The following is a 22230-nucleotide window of genomic DNA, read 5'->3' on the forward strand; positions in this document are numbered from 1 at the left end:
TATACACATGGAAAAGAATTAAACTGAATCCTAATCTTAAGCCACAGATAATATTCAACTCAAAAATATATTACTTAAACCTCAGACTACAAAATTCCTTGAAGATCATAAACCCTTCATGACCATGAGCATGGCAATGATCCAACTGACATGACACTAAAAGCTCACGCTGTAAAAATAAAAATAGCTAAGAAAACTACATAAAATTTTAAAAAGTCTGTACAGTGACAGAGAAGTTAGCAGACTGAAAAGACAATCTTCAGAATGAGAGAAAAATTTCCCAATAAGCAGTTAACTTGCAAAACATGTAAGAAATACCTGAAGTTAAATAGCAAAAAAACCAAAAAGGCAATAGTAAAATGATTTTTAAATAATGACCTGAGGTCTTTGGATACATATTTGCCCAAAGATGACAATCAAACAGGCATATTACTAGATAGCCAATGTCACTAATTGACAATAGCCATTGCCATAGTATACCAACAGGTATGTTATGAGATAGCTGTCATTATGTTATCACTGTCATTAACAGTGATGTTCCAACTAAAACCACAATAAGATTTTACCTTATACCTGTTAACAGACCTATCATTAAAACAACAAAGGACAACAAGTGTTGGCAAGCTTGTGGAGAAATTGGAGTGCTTGTACAATGATGGCAGAAATGCAAATTGGTACAGCCACTGTGAAAAGTAGTATTGGGATTCCTCAGAAAACTAAAAATAAAAGAACCATACAATTAAACAATCTTAGTTCTGGGCATTTATCCAAAAGAATTAAAATCAGGATCTCAATGAGATAATATCACTCCTATGTTCATTTCAGTGATATTCGGAATAGCCCAAATGTGGAAACAATCTAAATATTCATAGAAATAAATGGAGAAAAAATAGTATATTTACATACAATGAGATACTATTATAAAGAAGAAAAAGCTGCCATATTTGACAACACAGATGAATCTTGATAACATTATGCTATGAGAAATAAACCAGTAAAACAAGACCAAATATCCCATGCTTACACTTAGATGAGTTATCAAAAATAGTCATATTTATTAAAACAAATAGATAAGGAAGAAATGAGGACTTATAGTCAAACAGCTATGCAAGATGAATAAATTCTAGAAATATCCTATGATACATATTGCTTATAGATAGAAATACTCTATTGTACACCGGATAGATTCTGTTAGGACAATAAATCTCATGTTAAATACATAACATTTTTTCAATGAATAATTAATAATAAAGTGTAACAATGATATGTTTTTAAAGATTATTTGGAAGACAGAGTTAAAGACAGAAAGAGAGTCACAGCAACAAAATGAGAGAGTTGTTTTGAATCTGCTGGCTCATACTTCAGCCTGACATAATGGCCAGGACTGGGCATGCCTGAAGCCAGTAGTTTCATCTATGACTCCTATGTGGATGGCAAGGGTCTCAAAACTTGGGCCATCCTCATGCTAATTTTGCAGTTATCTAGCAGGGACCTAGATTGGAAATAGAGCACCTGAGACCCAAACCAACACATATGAGAGGCCAGCATCACAGGCAATGGTTTAACTCACTATACCACAATACCAGGCACAATACATTTTATAATAGAAAGTGAGACATTATCAATTATTATTGGAGATGTTATTATTAGTTGAAACCTCCAGACAATTATGTGGAAATAAATTTGACAACCTAGAGGAAATTAACAAATTCTTATGCATATACACTCATAACAATTCAATCATGAAAGAGTAGCAAATAAACTCACCCACAATGAGTAATAAGATTGAATCAATAATGAAAAAATGCCTATCAAAAGACAAGGACTTGATGGTAAGTGAATTCTATGAAACGCCTAGAAAATGAAAAATAAATATTTTAAAAGTATTATAATAAAAGAGAAGGAAATTGTTTTAAATTCTTTCAATAAAGCCCACATTGTATTGACATAAAAATCAGACAAGGGCATCAAAATAAATACATGAATACATAAAACAAAAATCAAAACTATAGGCCAATATCCTTGGTAAATATAGTTGCAAAAAACAATGCATAAAATACTAGCAAGTAGAATGCAAGAAACATTAGAAAAATCATTTACTATGATCAAGTGAGATTCATCACCAGATTGTGTCTGGAATGCTTGATTCCAGACATGCAGATCAATAAATTGAAATACTGTCACTCAGCAGAATGCAGGACAAGGGGTCAATGTTGTGGCAAAATGGTTTAAGCTGCCACTTACAGCACTGGTAATCCTCTATGGGTACCAGTTTGAGACCTGGGTTCTTCACTTTTCACTCCACAAACTGTTAATATACCTGAGAAAGCAGAGGGTAGTCAAAGTGCCTGTGCCCTTGCACCTACATGGGTGAGACAAAAGAGGCCCCTGGTTCTTGGCCTTGGCATGGCCCAGTCCTGGCCAAATGACCACTGCAGGAACTTGGGAAGTGAATCAGCAGATGGAAGCTCTCTTTTCACCCCTCTCACTATCATTCTCCCTTTGCAGGTCTGACATCGATTTAATAACCCTTGCGGGAAAAAAAGTGAAAACACTGAAGGGCATTGGGTTGGGCATGAATTTCTTATATCAAATTCCAAAGCACATAAAATAAAACAAACCAGCAGAAGGCAGAGACCCCAAAGTAAGAAAGAAAATCTTGGGCCCGGCGGCGTGGCCTAGCTGTTAAAGTCCTTGCCTTGAACGCGCCAGGATCCCATATGGATGCTGGTTCTAATCCCAGCATCTCCACTTCCCATCCAGCTCCCTGCTTGTGGCCTAGGAAGCAGTCAAGGACGGCCCAAAGTTTTGGGACCCTGCACCCGTGTGGGAGACCCGGAAGAGGTTCCTGGCTTCAGATTGGCTCAGCACCGGCCATTGCGCTCACTTGGGGAGTGAATCATTGGACAGAAGATCTTCTTCTCTGTCTCTCCTCCTCTCTGTATATCTGACTTTCCAATAAATAAATCTTTAAAAAAAAAGAAAGAAAGAGAATCTTGAGACACAACCATGAAGGCTATTGTTTTCAGACCTACAGCAAAAAGAAATCTGGAATGTCATCTAACTAAAGAGCTTTCGCATAGAAAAAGAAACACATTGGCAAATGCATTGGCAAGGAGTTAATATGATCAATGTATAATCTCAAATAGCTTGATAGGAAAAAAAAATGAGCCCAAATAATAATCCCATTAAAATATAGACCGTAGACATTTAGAGGTATCTCTCAAAGACAAATGGTCAAAAATGCTGAGTATGTGAGAAATGAAATAAAAATAATCATGATTTATCACCTTACTTCAGTAACCTGATTACCAAAAAAGAGATACAATTATTGGCAAAGAAATGGGGAGAAGGGAATCCACCCAACAGTTGGTAGGAATTTGTCCAGAATGTCCCTGAGGTTTTCTACATGTAATTCAAATGTGCAGTAGAGTCTGGGAATTAGTGTGACCACAGAAGTAATATATTCAAAAACAAAAGGTGTTTCACAGGCAATTTTTCTTAGGAAAAATATGAGAAAGTGTTGATCAGTATGCCAAAATAAAACCTGGGCAAGTTCTTCTAGCAGACATAAAAGAAAATATGAAAACTTACAGGCCAGCCTAAGAACTCTCAAGAATAATTGGGTTTGGACTACAGAGGGCTGTGCACATGGCAGAGTGGAAAAGAGGGACTTTTAGGAAAGGGTGAAAGAAGAAGTTGAGAACCTTACAACCCAGGACCAGGAAATTGAATTTAACTTGAGAACCAATTGGGAGACACCACAGGACTCTGAAAATGGCAGTGGCATGATAAAAATCGTGCTTGAAAATGAAAACACCACTAATGGCTTAGCAAGGTTTCCAATCCACTCTGTTTTTGAAAGAACCATAGCCGAGGAAGGATACCTCCTTGTTTCTCACTAACAAGCATTTTAAGCTACAGCAATGAAGTAACTGTACTCGCAATAAGGTAAGTGCATGTAGGATCGTCAAGTTCTCTAAGATTAGTATCTGTTGTTAGCAATCTAATGGTAATTTTCATATTGGTGGGAATGAAGCTATAGTGAGTGCAACTGGTTTCTGTTTCATTTTATTATAACAAGAAGATCCATGTAAGTGAGCATGGCATCCTGATGCCTTACGTGAGCCTTCTTGGATGCAATTATGACTGAGGTTGGAAGATTGCCTGAACCAACACAGAAAAAAATGCATCATTTGAGAATGCCGTTTTTATTGCCTTTATTGGGTTTTAAAAAATAAAATATGAGTACACAGGAGTTCCCTTCAATATGAAAGAATATAATTGGAGAACATGACTTTCCACAATAAAAAAGAACATCACTTTCTATCTTTAATTTCTACTCTATTGGGAAAGTGGTTTGCCTGAAGACTACCTGACAGCTACCAAAGTTGTGCTCTTCTGGGTATGTAAGGTGGCAGGTTATTGAGGCCGAGTACATTCACATCAGGGGTTGGCTCTAAGAACTGATTTCTTACCACCTGATCACATGAGGGCATTCAGTTAAATGCTTCTCCTACAAACACATTTTTAAAAATCTTTCTTCCTCTCTGTCTCTCCTCTCTGTATATCCGCCTTTCCAATAAAAATAAAAAATAAATCTTTTAAAAAAAAATCTTTCATATTTGAGTTAGTTAGAAAACAGAGTTTTTGTTTGTTTTGGTTTTGTTTGGAAAAATCTGCCCAAAATTATCTTGGGAGAATGATTGGGAGGATTATGTTAAATGGATACATTTATCAATTTTTTAATGCCTTGTAATCAATTTGACAAATATTTGCAAGTTCTGCAAGCCTAGTTTCCAAGGCTCACGTTCCTCTGCCTTGACATTAGGGATCATTTGCCTCCTATGTGATGCTTTACATTTTAAGATACATTATGATTTTGTCTTAAATAATCACAGTTCCTCAAATTATAACTCCTAACCAGCTGAATTAAAATTGCGTAGGCTTCTTTCTCCCAAACTGAGACTTCTTGGTCCTAACCTGAGATCTGCTGAGTAAGAATATCTAGCGGTAGACTCTTCCTGAATATGCTTTTCTCAAGGCTGTTCTACAAAAGCCAAAGTTGTAAACTGCTGTTTCAGGAGTAATAACCAAGAGTTGTATGCTACCTGTCTGATGTCTGAAGGACTCCAGATACCATCCCTCCCAAAATCAAGGTCACTTTCACAGACTCGAACATCCTTTGGTTATCAGTAGCCTCTCTACTTAGACTTCATGTAAAATCTCAATGAGTAATATGGGCTCTGCTAGCGCATAAATTTTGATAATTTTTCCCCCTGTGGTCTAGGATACAAAAAAAATGACAAAATATTTTTCTGGTTTGAAGATTAAGATCTTAATTAACAGTAATGTTAAATATATCTTGACAATAAGATGCTGGACTCTCTGCCATTGTCCATAACTACAATGTCATGAGACCCTTAAACAGCAGAAGGGTGGACTTACGACTGTTTATGAAGGAGTATATATTGCAGTAACATAGGGGAAATCAGTGGAAAGGAGGGGAGCCTATAGAACCGTATAATAAAATAATAAAATAAATACATTTTAAAAACAGGAATGCAACTGAAAAGATTGAGACTAGGCACTCTCTCAACTATACATACCCAAAATTACAGCTATATTCTAGAGGGAATACTCACTTATTAGTTTTATAGGAAATTCAAGCTTGGTGTAATGGAGGAGGAGACACAAAAATGGAAAATGCAAGAATGTACCGTACGGAAGGGAAGAATCCTATTGGATGATCCCCAATAGAGCTGTGATTTAAAAAAAAAGCAATTAGGGCCCGGCGCGGTGGCACAAGTGGTTAAAGGTCCTCGCCTTGCACGCCCAGGATCCCATATGGGCGCCGGTTCTAATCCCGGCAGCCCCACTTCCCATCCAGCTCCCTGCCTGTGGCCCGGGAAAGCAGTTCAGGACGGCCCAAAGCTTTGGGACCCTGCACCCCCGAGGGAGACCCGGAAGAGGCTCCTGGCTTCGGATCGGCATAGTATCGGCCCGTTGCGCTCACTTGGGGAGTGAATCATCGGACAGAAGATCTTCCTCTCTGTCTCTCCTCTCTGTATATCCGCCTTTCCAATGAAAAAATAATAAAAATAAATCTTTAAAAAAAAAGCAATTAAAAATTAAAAAACACTAATGACAATACCAATGAATACCATTGGAGGCCACAGTCAGTGTTTGGATACTGACTGTACCAGTCACGAAACCTTAGAAGTTGATAACAAAACTCTAACAATTGGTCTCTAGTTTAAGAGAACATACCAGATACCTAGCAGAACTATCCTCAGAGCATCTTTGTCATTGCTGTTTTGTTGTTTGCATGTAGGTCTAGAGATCCAAGAACTGCATAATCCGAATCCTCCGTGTACGATGCTGACATCTACTTATCTAACAACTACATAAGTGTTATTTGTGGATTAACAGGGTAAGAGCTACACTAACAGGAATCTAAATCAGGCTGGACATAAAAGAGGGTTGGATGATGGGCAGTGGCACTGAAAGCAACTAGCAAAGGTAGCTATCATAGGCCTCTGAGACTAGTGTTATTAGGAAGATTAACCCTTAGGAAACATCAAAGCCATTTCCTGCTTTTAGCTCACCTAATTCCTAGAATTATAAAATACAAATCCAAACAGTTCTTCTGTACATTTCAAAATGATGGAGCTTTGCGAACCAGAGTTATTTGGGAAGGGAGAGCCTTCTCCGCACTTTTACCTTTTTCCTGCCCCACAAAATATAAGTCACTTTGACATACAGAAGACTTTGTTTATAATCTATGGACCATTAAATATTAAGGCTACGTGTTCTAAAGAATTCCTTTCTAAAGAAAAAGTCACCTAAACACCTAAAGAAAGTAATTTTGGCACCTCTCTATCATTCAAAAATTGATAGTCAATTCATTTTCTTGCCTTTCATGCATAATATTTTAGGTGAGGAAATTTCAGTTAACAGTGATTCTTTCATGCCTGTGCAGAAAACTCATAACAGCCATAGGAACGTGAGCATCATCTCTAAAAGTGGGAGTATTTGTTCATGCACAGTAAACAGTTTAGTTTTGAAGGAAGAATCTAGTGTGACTTTTTCTTTTCTCTTTGGTTACTTTGATCTCCCTTTGTTGAAACATATTGGGATAAATTAGCACCAAAATCTGGTGCCAAGTCATTAGAGTTGAAGGAATATAACTTAGAGAATTATTCTCTTAAATCTTGAGCCTTTCTTCTGAGGTAGACTGAGATAAGAATTAAGGCTAAAAGGACTTTAGGGGCCACATGGTGAAAAGTAAAGATTCACTTGGTAAATAGATGCTTGGAGTTCAGATCCTGCTACCAAATGCGGGTGAGAAGGCAAAGCCTGTTATATTTCTTTCAAGTTCAGTAGGTTAGATCACTTTGTGACTATGCTTGTCAGATACCAAAGATCATTATCACAGTGGAAAAGGGACAAGCAGCTTTGGAACAACTTTGGCAGGCGCGCCCACCCCATGCATTTGGGACTAGACAAGACATTACATCCCTGAGATCTAAGTGGTTGAGAGAGCAAGCTCTGAATTGCTAACTGGCTCATTCTTTAACTGAGAGATGCTTGCCCATGTAGCAACCTGCACTGGAACTACTAGAGCTCTTAAATGCAGTTCACTTTTTAAAATAGAAAAAGCAGCAATTCTGTAAAAAGACTATTTCAGAACAGATATAAATACCTAACACTTCAGTTCTTTGCTGGTGTTCAGAAATTCATACTGTTTGGTATTTAAGTTGAAAGGTGGTTGTCTTGGAATAGTATCTTACTCAGTTACTGAGCAAACATTTTTTTTCTCTACCCAATCTGTTTAAAAGCTGAGCAGATGACCTTGATAAACAGAGAAATAATACTTCTATTTAAAATATTCACCTCAAGAAGCAATATTGTTTTTGGAAACAGTAAAAATACATACAAGTAAGTAGGCTTATAAAAACAGACAGCTGTTATTTCAAATCTCTAGCACTTTCACCTTTTCTCCTTATTCCAGAACACTCTTTCATGGAGGTAAAAGTAGGAAATAAAAAAAGTAAGAATCCCACACAAATTTATTTCCAGTGTATCCTGGTTGGGAAAGACAGTTGGTCCTGGGCCTGATTCTTATTCATCTAAAATCAATGTGGATCTTTTCCATATGAATTGGGAAGTCAGGTTGATAGTAGGAGTGGCTTAATTTGCTAAACACTGAATTGTGTTCAGCAAATCAACCAGGATAGTATTTTTTTTTCTGTTTTGGGAAAATCAAAGTACATCTCTTTATGATGAAGAAACAAAATAAAACTAGCAGACAAGCATACAGTGACAAACAAGATGTTGGAAGAAATCAGGACTCTCAAGAACATTATCTGACACTTTATTTCCATGGCATGATGTAATAATAAAATACGTCTTTCAAAAGGAGTGACTCAGGGTATTATGTGGTAAATGGATTTTTACCAGAAGCAAGAGTAAAACAATAAATTGATTACTGCTGTACTCCAAATTAGAGATGATGCTATATCAGAACAAAAGGGAAGACAGAAAAAGTTTAACAACCTTGGGCTGTATTTAGGAGGTACAATTACTAGAATAATCTTACTTGAAGAAAAAAAAAAGCATGAACAGTAATTTTAAGTGCTGTCACCGGAGCCACTGGATGAATGAATGTGCCTAGGATGGATGATCAAAACTGTGCACACAGCAGGTTGTTCTTGGACATTCTTCAGTAATCAAGAAGGGGATTCAAAGTCAAAGTAAAAATGTTAAAATCAGTAAGACAGAATGGTTTAATATAGGAATTTTTGCCTAGGAATAAGTCAGAATTTTAGACATGAATTTGCTGCAAATGATATTTGGAAGTTTGAGAATGAGTCAGATAATACAAAAAGAGCGTAAAGATTAGGATGTGAAAAAGGGTCAAGACGAAGCCAAGGCACAACAAAGCCAATATTTTTAAAGCCTGGCAGAACAGTCAAAGAAAACGATTATTAGGTGAGAGGAAAGTCATTTGGAAGTCAAAACAGAAAACTGTCTCAAAAATGAAAGAGAAATAATATTTAGGTGAAATGTTTCTAAGACAACAAACACAGAAATTGTTTGCTGACCTTGGTAAGAGGCATTTTAAATTAAAGTAGAAGAGGTACAAAAGACTTACAATGGATTTGGGAAATAATGGAAATCAAGGTGATTGAACAGTGACTAGAGACAATCATTTTGGAAAGAATTTTCTATAAAGTAAAAAATTATCCTATAATAGAGGGCAGTGCGTAACTGTCATGGTATATATATATATATATATATATATATATTTTACTATGGAAGACACAAGAATGGACTTGTGTGTCAATAAAATAATTTAGGGAAGGAATACTGATAATTAAGGAAAACAGGAGTTACTACAGGAAGAACTGTTTTTAAAAACTAAAAAGTGAATGATTTTGTTTATACATAGAATGATTCTATGCCTAAAATAGTCACATTCTAATGAGGTACTGGAGGTTAGGACTTCATCATTGAAACTGATCATATGGAGGACACAGCATTTTGTGATGAATAAGGTATGATAGGGACATGTTTAGTGAAGAAAACTGGCAAACAAACTGGAAAGAAGGGATGTGAGTGGTAATACAGTAATATCAATGTAAATAGATTGAAGTTTTGTGTGTGCTGAAGGATGCAGCTGAGAGTAGAGCAGAAGGATAGTGCCTGTTCGTGTGTGTGTGTGTGTGTTGTGGGGAGGATGTTGGACAGTCATGATTGTAATTATCACTTTACCCCTATCCTAAGTATAAAATAGGAGAAATAGAAGGTATCCCAGGGGTATAAGACCAGAGAGACTTAGCCAAGTTTGCACTCTCTGCAAGTATTCACAGCCAAAATATTTAATGTGAGCCCTACAAGAAGTGAAAGTTAGATGAGAACAGTGGCACCTGTTACATTTAGAAGACAGTTATAACTTAGTCAATATTGGCACAGTTAGCTGCATATGCAACAAATATTTCAGTGTCTTCTATCTTTGAAGAATTATTTTGGGAGATGTAAATGTTTATGGATCAGACTAATCAGTATCACTAAAATATGCATACTTCCCAAAATGACGCACAGATTCAATGCCACACTTGTCAATAGTCCATTACTTTTAAAAGAACAAGAAAAATAACTATTAAAATGTCTATGGAATCATAAAAGATACAAAAGTCTAAGTGATCTTGCATAAAAAGAAACTGTCAGAGGAATAACGCCATAGGACATTGGATTGGGCAAGGATTTTTTTTTTTTTTTGAGGAATAACTGTGCTGTAGTGTTGCCTGATAAAGTGTTATGAAAATAGTGAGATAGAATAAAGTGGCAAAGAGAAGAATTCTAGGCAGAGGAAAGATGAAAATTTAAGGAACTTTACAGAGTTTTTTATATACACACTTTTTTCTTTTTACTTAAAGCATAAATGCTATATAAACACTAAAATATTTGTTTAGAATTATTAATTGCTGGATAATTGTTTCTTTTCAATCTTTTAACCAGCTTGTATCTACTGATACAGCAATACATTTTTATTTTTAATTATGCTACTGACATAAAATCAGAAAGCAAAAGCAGCAGATGTGTATTCAATGGAATTTAAAGATTAATCTATCCTCCATTGCACCCATTTAGTTTCAGGCAGGAAGAAACATTTGCTAATTAGTCAGATGATTACCAGCATTGAGTTTATTTAGAGGAATTCCATGTGTGAGGGTAGGCTTGGACTGAGTACACTCAGAAATGGAAATGTGAATGACAGTCTTTCACATTATTAAAATAAATATATGCTGACAGCACTTTACACAACTAAGATTTCTCAACTATTACAACTTTAAACTTCAGAGTCAATCTAGCTGCTCTACTAAAAAGAACCAATCCTACAGACATTGTTTGGCTACCCACATCATAGAGGTATATAGCATAAAAATATGAAATTGAAATAATGCCATGTACTTGGAAAGTCTGTGACAAGAATTCTACTGCCATCAAGAGCATCTTTCCTTCATAGCAGGTTAAGTGCATCTCTAAATCAGTTTGTGGAGTGCTGTATCTTAGTTGGAAAAATAGCCAAACCAACTTCTGAAAGAACTACATAATATGCTCTCTGCACCAAATGGCAATTCATTTCACGGTAACCGTTTGATCTTAGACATAAACTGAGCAATTCACTTCAACAACTGATACTATTAATCATTAATTTTCTATTAGTGTTAGGAGGTTACACACATACGAATCATCCACTACAAAGAAAACCTTTCTCCTTTTATATCAGATTATAATATTTGCTTGCTTCTTTTGTTTTAATGTCATATTTACAAGCCATTGATTTTGTTTGCACTTTATAAAATATTTTCACTCCTAATTTTTCTAACCCTTGTTTTAAAAAAATTACTTAGCTTTTTCAAAATGAATCAGGCATATCCCCAAATGAAACCATTACTTTGTCATAGTGTCCTTAAACATCACACCACTACAGAGTTCACAGTGAAGCTGCTCCATGATTCATAATTGCAGAGGTGATTCTGAGCAATATTTACAGATATCCATCTGAAGGGGTAAATTGAGTTTTGAGGTTAATGATAATGCCTCCCATAATGTTACAAATGGTCATATCTATTATTAAACCAAATAGTTGCCTGCAAGATTTCTGTTCTCAAAATCTATAGCAAGCTTTATGCTCCAGTGGAAAGAGTGTGGACACTGGAACCAAGATTCCTGGGTTTTGGTGCTGCTTTGCTTTAGCAAAGCCAAACTAGTTTTTCTAGGTACATTTTCTTCCATCTTTAAGACAGTGACCCCAATCTCTACTGAACTCTTGTTTTGTTATTCAAGCAAATAAATATTGGCTTGTCACATATTTGGTCCATCACAATAAAACCTGTCAGTATTGACTCTGATTCCATCAAAATTCTTTAGCTCAATCAATATAAGAGATGATGGAAGGAAAACAGTGTTAATATGCAGTAACTGAAATGAAAATAGACTGTGTTAATATGCAATTGCCAGTTATTTTATAATAAGTGTTATATGCTCTCTATCCTTCCAATCTTAACATGCACATATGTAGTGCCATGGCTTCCATACGACTAGAGGACATAAAGTGCCCACAAAAGGGAAAATGTCTATCTTCAAATAATAATTAGAAGGAGCATTTTAATGAAAGCATAAGAGATAACTAAGCCATGATTTAAAACTAGATAGCATAAAAGGCACAGGAAAATATTTTAAAAAGCCAACCAACAGCAACAACAACAAAAAAACCACGGGGACAATCACTCATCAATGATTCTGTGATTCTGGCTTGAGAAGTGTGAAGGGCATTTGGAAGAAGCAAAGCCAGTAGTCAGAAGACACAGCTGTATGAAGATCTATAGATATAGATATGCATGTATACATATTTGGAATTTGAAAGCATTAGTAAAGTAAGCTATGCATAAGGGTGAGATTCCCCTGAAATCTAGCATGAGAAGAAGCAGTGAATATCGATGCAATTTTACCATAAGTGTCTTTAATCTAAGTAATCAAAGGAAGAGAAAATTACACTGGGAAGTAAAAGAATTAGCAGCTATACATAAGAAAAACAAATTTTAATATTCTCGCAGATATCTATGATAGCATTTTAAGAAGAAAGGAAAGCAAAAACAGATAAGCCATCTCCATGTAATGATTTGTTGATTATTATCCATGAAAAGTGAGAAATAAATTAGCAACTGAAAAACTTACAAAGACAATAAGTAGAACTCATTTTATTTGAAAGCTTTGCAGAGAAAGCAAAAAAGAAATTGAGTGCCAGATATTATGGGACACAGGCACTACATTTATTTTCTGAATAATGTTAATCAGAAAAAAAAACAAAGAGAAAGAATGTCAAAATACATGGCAAAGGATCACAGATATGAGAGGAGAATGGAAATGTCTCAAAATAAGGACTAAAATCTAAAGCTTAGTGTTATTTCATGACTGCAAAGGTGAAGAAGAGAGCTCATTAATATAGATTTTTACAGTTTAGATGCAATATAATGGCTCTTGGTCCTCTGATAAAAGCCCGCCAAACTCTTGATTTTCAACGTTAATAAATTCTATTACTGCAGTGCTTAAGAGACAATGTGGGAAAATGCCAAACTGCACCAACTAGAAATAAAGTAGAATAGCTAAAGCTTCTGGAATGAAGTGACTGAATTGGATGACAATTTTCAACTAAATTTGCAGAATTGTGTATGGCCGGATAAATGCTGTATTAAATCAGAAGACAGTTTCCAGAAACTTCATGGTAATGGTCACTGTGATGTGATGGAGGATACAAATCACCAGGTACATACCAAAGGAGCAAATGTTTCCTTCAAAGCTAAAACTCAGCATTTATTTGACTTAAATAGCAGGAGTGTAAAAAAAAGACTATAAATCTAGAAGCAGGTGGTTTCATCTGAGGATGCAAAATTCCTCAACATTTATTTTGACTGAATCTTTGCTATCAAGGACCATGATCTTCAAACTAAAAAGAAATAAAGCAGGCATGGTCAAGAGGCATTTGAAGTTCATGAAAGGTGACAAGAGAACAAATGCAAGTCTCAAAGGATACATAAACAATTCAAAACACAGAAGGAACTAGAAAGCCATGCAAATGTAATAATTTGAAATTGTCTTTAAAAAGAGAATATGGATGATGAAGATAAAAATCACTTTCATTAATTTTCATAGCAGGAACAAAGATATCGAAATCATGAAGTCATAGCATTGACCATAATAACAAAGCGAAATTCTTAGATGAGTAATTACCTAAATGATTTGTGCATATAAGAGATTCCAAAAGGAGAAAGTAGCCACAGACAGCTTGTGAAGATAGTTGCAAATGCTCTTTAGAAGATAAAACTTGTGAACTAGGAAGACTGAGAACATTTTAACAGATGGGGAAGGAAGTTAAAGTAAATCATGGGCAGTGGGTAGAGCATGCCATATAATAGTAACACTATAAAAGTATAAACTCATAATGCTTGTAAAAGATGGTAAAAGAGAAAGCATATCTGGAGCTAAACAGTAGTAAGTTGTTATTATTTTCTTGGTAATGATGACAGGTCTGCTTGAATATGAAGCAAAGCACTGACTTTTTCTTTAAGATGGAATTGGAAAAAGTATAAATAAATAAATAAATAAATAAATAAATCTCTATACTAAACTCAAAACCTATCCTAGATGGAAGAATCTAGCTTCCTATCAAAACATGCCTGCAGGGCCTAGTGTGGTAGCCTAGTAGCTGAAGTCCTTGCCTTGCATGCGCTGGGATCCCATACGGGCACTAGGTCTAATCCCAGCAGCCCTGCTTCCCATCCAGCTCCCTGCTTGTGGCCTGGGAAAGCAGTCAAGGATGGCCCAAGGCCTTGGGACCCTGCACTGACATGGGAGACCTGGAGGAAGCTCCTGGCTCCTGGCTTTATTCTGTTTAGCTCTGGGCATTGTGGCCACTTATGGACTGAATCAACAGACAGAAGATCTTCTTATCCATCTCTCCTCCTCTCTGAGTATCTAATTTTCCAATAAAAAGAAATAATAAATGTTTAAAAAATTCTTACCTTTCTTGCCAGCAAAATTAAATTTTACTTTAAAGTTTTAAGATGAAAAGGACAAAGATATTTTTTTCTGTATCACTTCCCACTTTCATTGCAATTTATAATCCAACTTACTACATTTTCTTCAACTCAAAGAAAGCCTTGCATTGTCTCCACTGCAGCCCTTTAAGTTAGAACTCCAACACTCTTCTACTCATTATATTTTTAACACTCATTAATTTTCATCAGGTTTTATTTCATACATCCATTCATAACATAGATGTCCTGTTTTGTGTTTTACTGAGAGGAAGAGAAAGAAGGGGAAAGGGTTAGGGAGATAGAGGGAAAGGCAAAAGGGAAGGAAAGAGAGAAAGACATTTATTCCTGCCCAACATGCCTTCTAAAGAAGGCCAAGGCCAGGTCAGAGTTAAGAATGTACATGCCACTTGAAACATCATCCACTCCCCCAGGGAGTACATTAACAGTAGGCTAGAATCACCAGGTGAGCCAGGACATGGCACTGTGACAAAATTAAAAATTCAGCAAGTTTTGATATTTTATAGGCTGTCATCAATCAATACTGATTTAATAATCATTCCCTTTGATAAGATGTTATCACCCACCAAAGCAGAATGCAGTATAGCAGTTTCACTTATTTGGGAATAAGTGTATTCTACTGCCTGAAGTTTCCATATCAAACAAAAACACACCCATATTATCCTGCACAACAAAAATACTAGTACATTCTAATGTCATCGTTAGACCTGAAGAATTTGTATATATTTTAATAGTGCAAGCAGTAAGTTAACCCATGTTGATTACGTAGACAGAAAACTGAATAAAATTTTACAACACGTACAAGGGAACTTGAGGGGCAGATCCCTGCATCTATGGAACCATACAATGAAAAATAATTTAAAAATTAAAAATTAAAAACAAATAAAAAAAGAACAACATAAAAACTGTGTGGGATCATGCCCAAATAGATTTATTTCCAGGGAAAAATAAAATATTCAGAAATTTTAAGAAAAGTTTATGGAGAGTAGAAATACTGTTTTCTGTGATTTTTTTTTAAATTTAAGAATTTATTTGAAAGGCAGGGTTAAAGGGAGAGAGGAGGTGAGAGAGAGAATATCAATCTTTCATCTGCTTGTTCATGACCAAAATAAGCATGGGCCAAGGTTCATTCTGCCCACAGCCATGGGTAGCAGAGGCCCAAGAAGTCTGACCATCTTGTGCTGCTTTCGCAGGCACATTAGCTGGGAGCTGGATTGGAAAGAGGAACAATTGGGACTTGAACCACCACCTAGAAGGCCTATTGACTTCACAGGCAGCAGCCTAACCCACCAAAGCACAATTGTGGGCTCATTTCAGTGGGCTTTTCAATGTACCTTAGTATACTTAAAATGAACGTAAGGTACTGGCAATGGATGTAAACAAACAAACAAAAATCCAAAAAACTTGATCGTGAATTCAGCATTTGGTGTGATGGGTTAAACCACCACATGCAATGTCAACAGGATCTCATTTCCCAGTGCTGTTTGGAATATTGGTGGCTGTTGCTCATCCAGCCTCCTGCTTCTCTGTCTAATGTAACAGCAGAAGGTCCAAATCCTTGAGACCTAGACACAAATTGCAGGAGGCCGGGTTGAAGTTCCCAGCTGCTAGCTTCTGCCTGGCTCAGATCTGGCTGTTGTGACCATTTGAATAGTAAACAAATGAAGGATCTATCACATTCTTTCTCTGTAAACTCTTCGAAGGAAGGAAGAAAGGAAAGATTCAGAGTTTCAAATTAGAGAACCAAGATGTTTGATTCAGATTCTGACTTCAGGTTAATTATATGCAGAACTGGAAAAAACATGCATGATTATGACACTATCATAAAGACTAAGAATTTAAAAATTTTAAAGTGCCTAGTTTATATTAACTACACAATAAATGAAGACTAGTTGTAATATGACATTTATAGCTCTTAGTAAGAATTATTCATGATTAAGATCAGCACACACATATTGCCTAAATGATTAGTAAAATGTGAAATTTTGGAAGTTATATTACATACAAACTTTGTCTAATAGTACCAATTTGTAAAATGCTGATTTTTCCCAAAAATAATTATCTCAAAATGGCTTTTGATATAACTTCAATGCAATGAATTATTTTTTCACAAAAAAACACAGCTTTGACATGCAGGTTTTTTTTTTTAACCTAATCAAGCATGAACTTAGAAAAAATATTCCTGTCCTAACCATAGCAATAAACAGCTGACAAAAAAAAGGTTCAATATCTGTTCACTGGGTACTATGCTGATGATTTCTGATAGCACAAACATGTAATTTTCATTTTTCTGAAAACATTTCCTTGGCTTTCTGCTGAAAATCTGCCATCATGCCCTTCTATTTCGACACCTGAATTCCATTGAGAAGGAGACAAGGTGAGAAAGCAACAGGATTATATTCCACCTCATACAATTGCCGAGCAGGGAGATACCAAGTTAGTTTTTGGGGGTGGAGATACTGTGAGGAATGAGAAGTGATAGGGTACATTGGATGCTTATTCTCAATCAAAATTATTATTCTTATATCTAATTATAAGAAGATGCGCTATTTCCACATGTATCTCTAATGGAGCCATATTTCAACCCTCTAAATAGCTGAAATACCCCAATTTTCCTTAAATCTCATTCAGCTGGATCTGAGCATATGACAAGCCTGATGCCAAATGCTGGAGTATTTAGCACCTATAGGTGTAGTGACCTGCCTGTGGCCACCGATCACCTATATCCTAGCAGGCAGGAGTGACAATTTGATTATCTTCTGTCATTTTAGTGAAGCAAATCTACAATACTCATAACATGCATTGCCTATCACTAGGAGAGGAACTGATGACTTTCTTCTTTATATGTCAGATTACTTGGCAATGAGAAGAGGTTTTCCAGAATCAGTTAGTAACCTCAAAGCGTGGAAACGGGACATAGTTCTTTAAAACAGGGACACAGAGTGTTGGACTCATGCCTTGTTGAATGAGTATACTCTCACAGTACATAGGGGAAACCAGCGGGGGTGAGAGAATGGGATGGGGAGGGAGGAAGGGACAATCTCTGAGCCTATGGATCTGTATCACAAAAAAAAGCAAAAAAACAAAAACAGAAAACAACAAACAAACAAAAAAACGGACACGATTCCTTGTTAAACTATTAAATCAGTGATACCACAGATCATAGGAAACTTGCAGTGCAAGCCAGTTGACCAAAGAAGAAAGTAAGACTGGAGCACTGAAGATTGAGCACAAGGAACTCATTCTACAAAAGCAGGTTATATCTATTAGGTAGACAGCATCACACATCTTCTTTCCCTTCCCTTCCTTCCTCTCCCCTGCCCTCTCCTCTCAACCTTCTCTCTAACTCTCCATTATCTCTTTACAAAAGATTGCAGGGGAATATTCATTCCACTGATATTCTCCTACCAGCCCACAGTGTGAAAGGATGTGACAGCAAAATGCAGTCATCCATCACTGAAAGCAATAATTGGGCTACTTTTAGCATCTTTGCCATCCTACAGCTAAAATGGCTGTCCTATTCTAGCCCATATCCAAATCCAGATCCCACTCACATACTAACTTTGGAAAGCTTTCTTTTTGGATCATTTGCCATTTCTGAAGTTTCCTGGAAAAATAAGAAACAAGTTGATTAAATGGCATTTTCATTAATGCCCCTGATTTCCTACAACAATAAAAACAGCGAACTAGACACCAAAGTAACAATTTTGATTTTATATATTTTATACTTTTGAAAATGGAAACTGTGCTGCAGATCAAACAGACTTAAATGACAAGAAACATGATATATATGGGATATTAGTTTAGTAGTTACTCTAAATCCTCCAAATGCAATGTGACCTATATCAAATTCACAGTTCAAAGGAAGATCTCCCTCAACCTTAAAGAATCACTCTATAGTTAACACATAATAAAAATGTTGGTAAGAAAAGAGACACAGTATAATCTCCCATTTTGATTGGTGCAGGGTACATTACGTGTGTTTCTTTGTGTTTACTCTCATACATTGTGGAATAGGGCTCCCTGGAGCCAACTTTGACAATTCCGGTCCTACAGAATGACCTGATACCTTGATGTAGGCTTCGGGTGAGAATGACAGGAAGTTTGATATGAAATATGTTAGGCTATGTATGCTGCAGCATCATCAAAGTTTCTTTTGAAACCACATGAAGGGAAGCCTAGGAACACTTTCATGTCTTTACACAAGAGATTTCCTAATTAGGGTCCTAGAGTGTTATGCCAGATGCCTGAGAAGTAGATTTAGTTGTCCATGTTTGCTGATCTGTTTGCTTGTCAGAATTCAGATTTATGTGCTTCCACAGAGAAGAGGATGGCATTTCTATTCCTGAAAGTCATGGGAGGTATTCAGAAACTGTATCCAAAAGCCCCTATTCTCCTGCACTAGATTCTAGCTAAACTAGGAAACTAACAGCTTAGATTGTTTCTCCTATATGCCAGAACTTGCAAAGGAATTGTTAAAGATATCTTCACCCCATCTTCCAGTGATTGAAGCATGTCTAAATGAAATCAAGATGAAATATCACCTTCTTTGACGATCATTAAATAGTTAACACATTAACACTAAACTGCAAATGAGGGGATAGCATGTCTTTCTCAGAAAAACATGTTTTCTGCACTGAAGTATGTACGATATCTGGCTAGAAAAATTAATGTACAATGCATGCCATCTGCTGACTGATATAGAGTATTTACAAAGGTAAATATTTCCAACAACTGTATTTAGTAAATTACTAGCTAACTTAACAAAGATACATTTGAACCACAAATTAATTTTACCAATTTTTCTTAACTTTACCATCCATAATTTTTCCATCTAGCAAGAAAAAAAAAACAATGAAAAGTAACTGTTGTGTGCTATAAGTCCATGAAAAGTTTTCAAAAGCCTCTTGAAATTACAATAAATAAGCAATGACTAAATATGGATGCTTGCACTAAAACTCATGTCACCTGAAGGAAAAAAAATATATTTCTGAAAAGTCTATACTGAGAATCATGAATTTATGAAATTTCCCTGTTGCTGATGTAAGTTCTATCACATTTTATAAGTTAATTTGAATTAAATGTAAACCACAAAATTGAAGAAATGTGACTAACCGTGAGGCAGAAAATATCCCCATGATATCTTCTACATTTTTGATATATAATAGATTAATGCTTTCACCCACAATGAGTATCAAAATGCAGGCAACTCACAATTATAGTTTAATGTACCTAGTCTGCAAATGAGCATATGAGGAATAAATCATATTCCAATTAATCCTCAAGTTGATCCCTCAATAAAAAAGTGACCCTCAAAATATATGATACTGATTTGATAATTTAATGTGTACCTGAAAACTTTTGCCTCAAGATTCCATTCCGAATAGGATACATTTTGCTCCAAAATATTTTCTGCAGCACTTAAAATGTGTTTCTCTCCATTCTAACACTGAACATTCATTTGCTAAATATTTTGCTAAAAGTTCAATTAGCATAACAGATACTCTCTTTGTGTTAAAAAAAAAAATAAAGCTACCAGTCTGTTAGGGGAATGAATCATCTTAATGATAAACAAATTACTGTCCCTGGTAAATTCAATAAACACCATTGAAAAGGAAGGCTGACATCAAATAGAAATTACTAATAGAAATAAATCAGGCAGTTAGCAATGTCCTTCCAACTTGAATGCATGCACTTTAACAGGTATTATCAGCTTTCTAAGTTTTCAAAAAAGATATATTAGGTACCACTCAATATTCCAAGGGAAAACTTTTAAGGAGTTTTATAAAGTATGAAGTGTGCTATAAACCTCAAGCCTGCAATCTGTTCTGTGTTTGCCTGCAAACCAGAAGTTCCTCACAATGTTTAGAGTATCAAAACAGACTGTTCTTTTAAAATTTTGTTACTAAAGTATATTGTAATATGCAAAAGGACATATTTCATAAGTTTACATATTGGTAGATTTACCAATCCTGTAACAGTAATAAGCACTCAGATTAGGAATGGAACACTACATCATTCCCAAGGCCTCCTTATTTGCCCTCCAAGTCATTCAGCCATCAAGCATAATATAATGGATATGCATACTGTAGTCTTACGTTTATGGGATTCATTTGCATAATTTCATGTAACTGCAGATTAATCATTTTCATTTCTGAATACTATTTCATCATGTGACTATATCCCCCCTGTATTTATCTATTCCTCTTTTATGGAATTTAAATGGTTTCACTTTGGGATTGTTACAAATAATGATGCTATGAATATTTTAATGTATGCCTTTTGGTGAATATTTGAGTACAAAACTGGAATCAAATTGCTAAGTCATGTATACTTTTTATTTATACAAATATTTTCAAAAATAAGGAATGGGACAAAGGTGGTAAAAAAAAATAATTATTCAAAGTCCCACAATTTTAAAATTCTGACCTAATTCTTATCCATGCTAATAACATGCCGCAATCTGCTAGGTACTCATCCCTACTTCTGCTGTGGTATGTGGAATTAATTGGGCAGGACAATGATTAAAGGTGAGAGTAAGTGACTCTGTACCATGTGTTGAATGTTAATTTACATGTCAAAAACATTTCATTATCAGCATCATACTAATTAAACTGAGAATCACATACTGTTGGCTTCAGCAGTAAAGTTGACAGTCCAAGGAATTGAGTTCACTGACATTTTAAGGTGCTTTGAACGAGATCAAAACTTAAATGGGTCTATTTCAACTAGCTGATCACAGAGGCCAAGTTATACAATGTCCCAAGCCAAGAAAATGACTTCAGAATTATATGCCTCATAATTTCTTATATGGAAAAATAGGTATAAAACTTGCTTCTTTGCAAGATTATGTGAAATTAGAGAAGCTATGAGGCAGTCTAGGTACATTTTAGAGACTCAAAGCATCAGTTGACTCTGAGCCTCTCTTAAAGCAAAATTTACATGCTGTTATAGGTACTTCCATATCCCTATCTCCTGCAATAATGTGCAAGCATATTGACAGGATATATGCCTGATTCAGTTGTCATTTAATAAATGCTTACTAATAGAGTCACTGAAAGACAATGAAGCAGGAACCAGTGTTGTGGCACAGTAAATTAAGCCACTGGCTGTGATTCCGGCTTTCCGTATGACTACCGGATCTGGTCCTTGTTCCTCCACTTTCTGATTTATACCTGGGAAAGAACAAAAGATGATACAAGTGCTTGGGCCTCTGCCACCCACATGGGAGACCTAGATGAATTTCCTGGCTCTTGCCTCAGGCATGAACGTTATAGCCATTTTGGGAGTGAGCCAGCAAATGATTTTTCTCTCACTCTGACATTCTCCTCCCCCTGCCTCTCCCTCCCCACCAACTGTTTTTCAAGTAAATGCACTAAATATTTTTTGTAAAAAACAATGGGGCACATAATAATTTAATGACAATAATTGACTAACCAAACAGGCAGTATCTAGCAATTCAAAAAATGAAGAAAGGGCTAAGAAAACCCTTATACAGGATAAAGTGCCCCAGCAATGCCTTGGGAACAAGGCAAGACTCTAGAATAAAACAGTAGACTGGTTTTTAAATTCAGGACTTTAATACAGGTCAAAGAAAAGTCAAATT

Source organism: Ochotona curzoniae, unplaced genomic scaffold (assembly GCF_017591425.1).
Source record: "Ochotona curzoniae isolate NIBS_2020 unplaced genomic scaffold, NIBS_Ocur_1.0 contig_1274, whole genome shotgun sequence".
Taxonomy (NCBI): Eukaryota; Metazoa; Chordata; class Mammalia; order Lagomorpha; family Ochotonidae; genus Ochotona; species Ochotona curzoniae.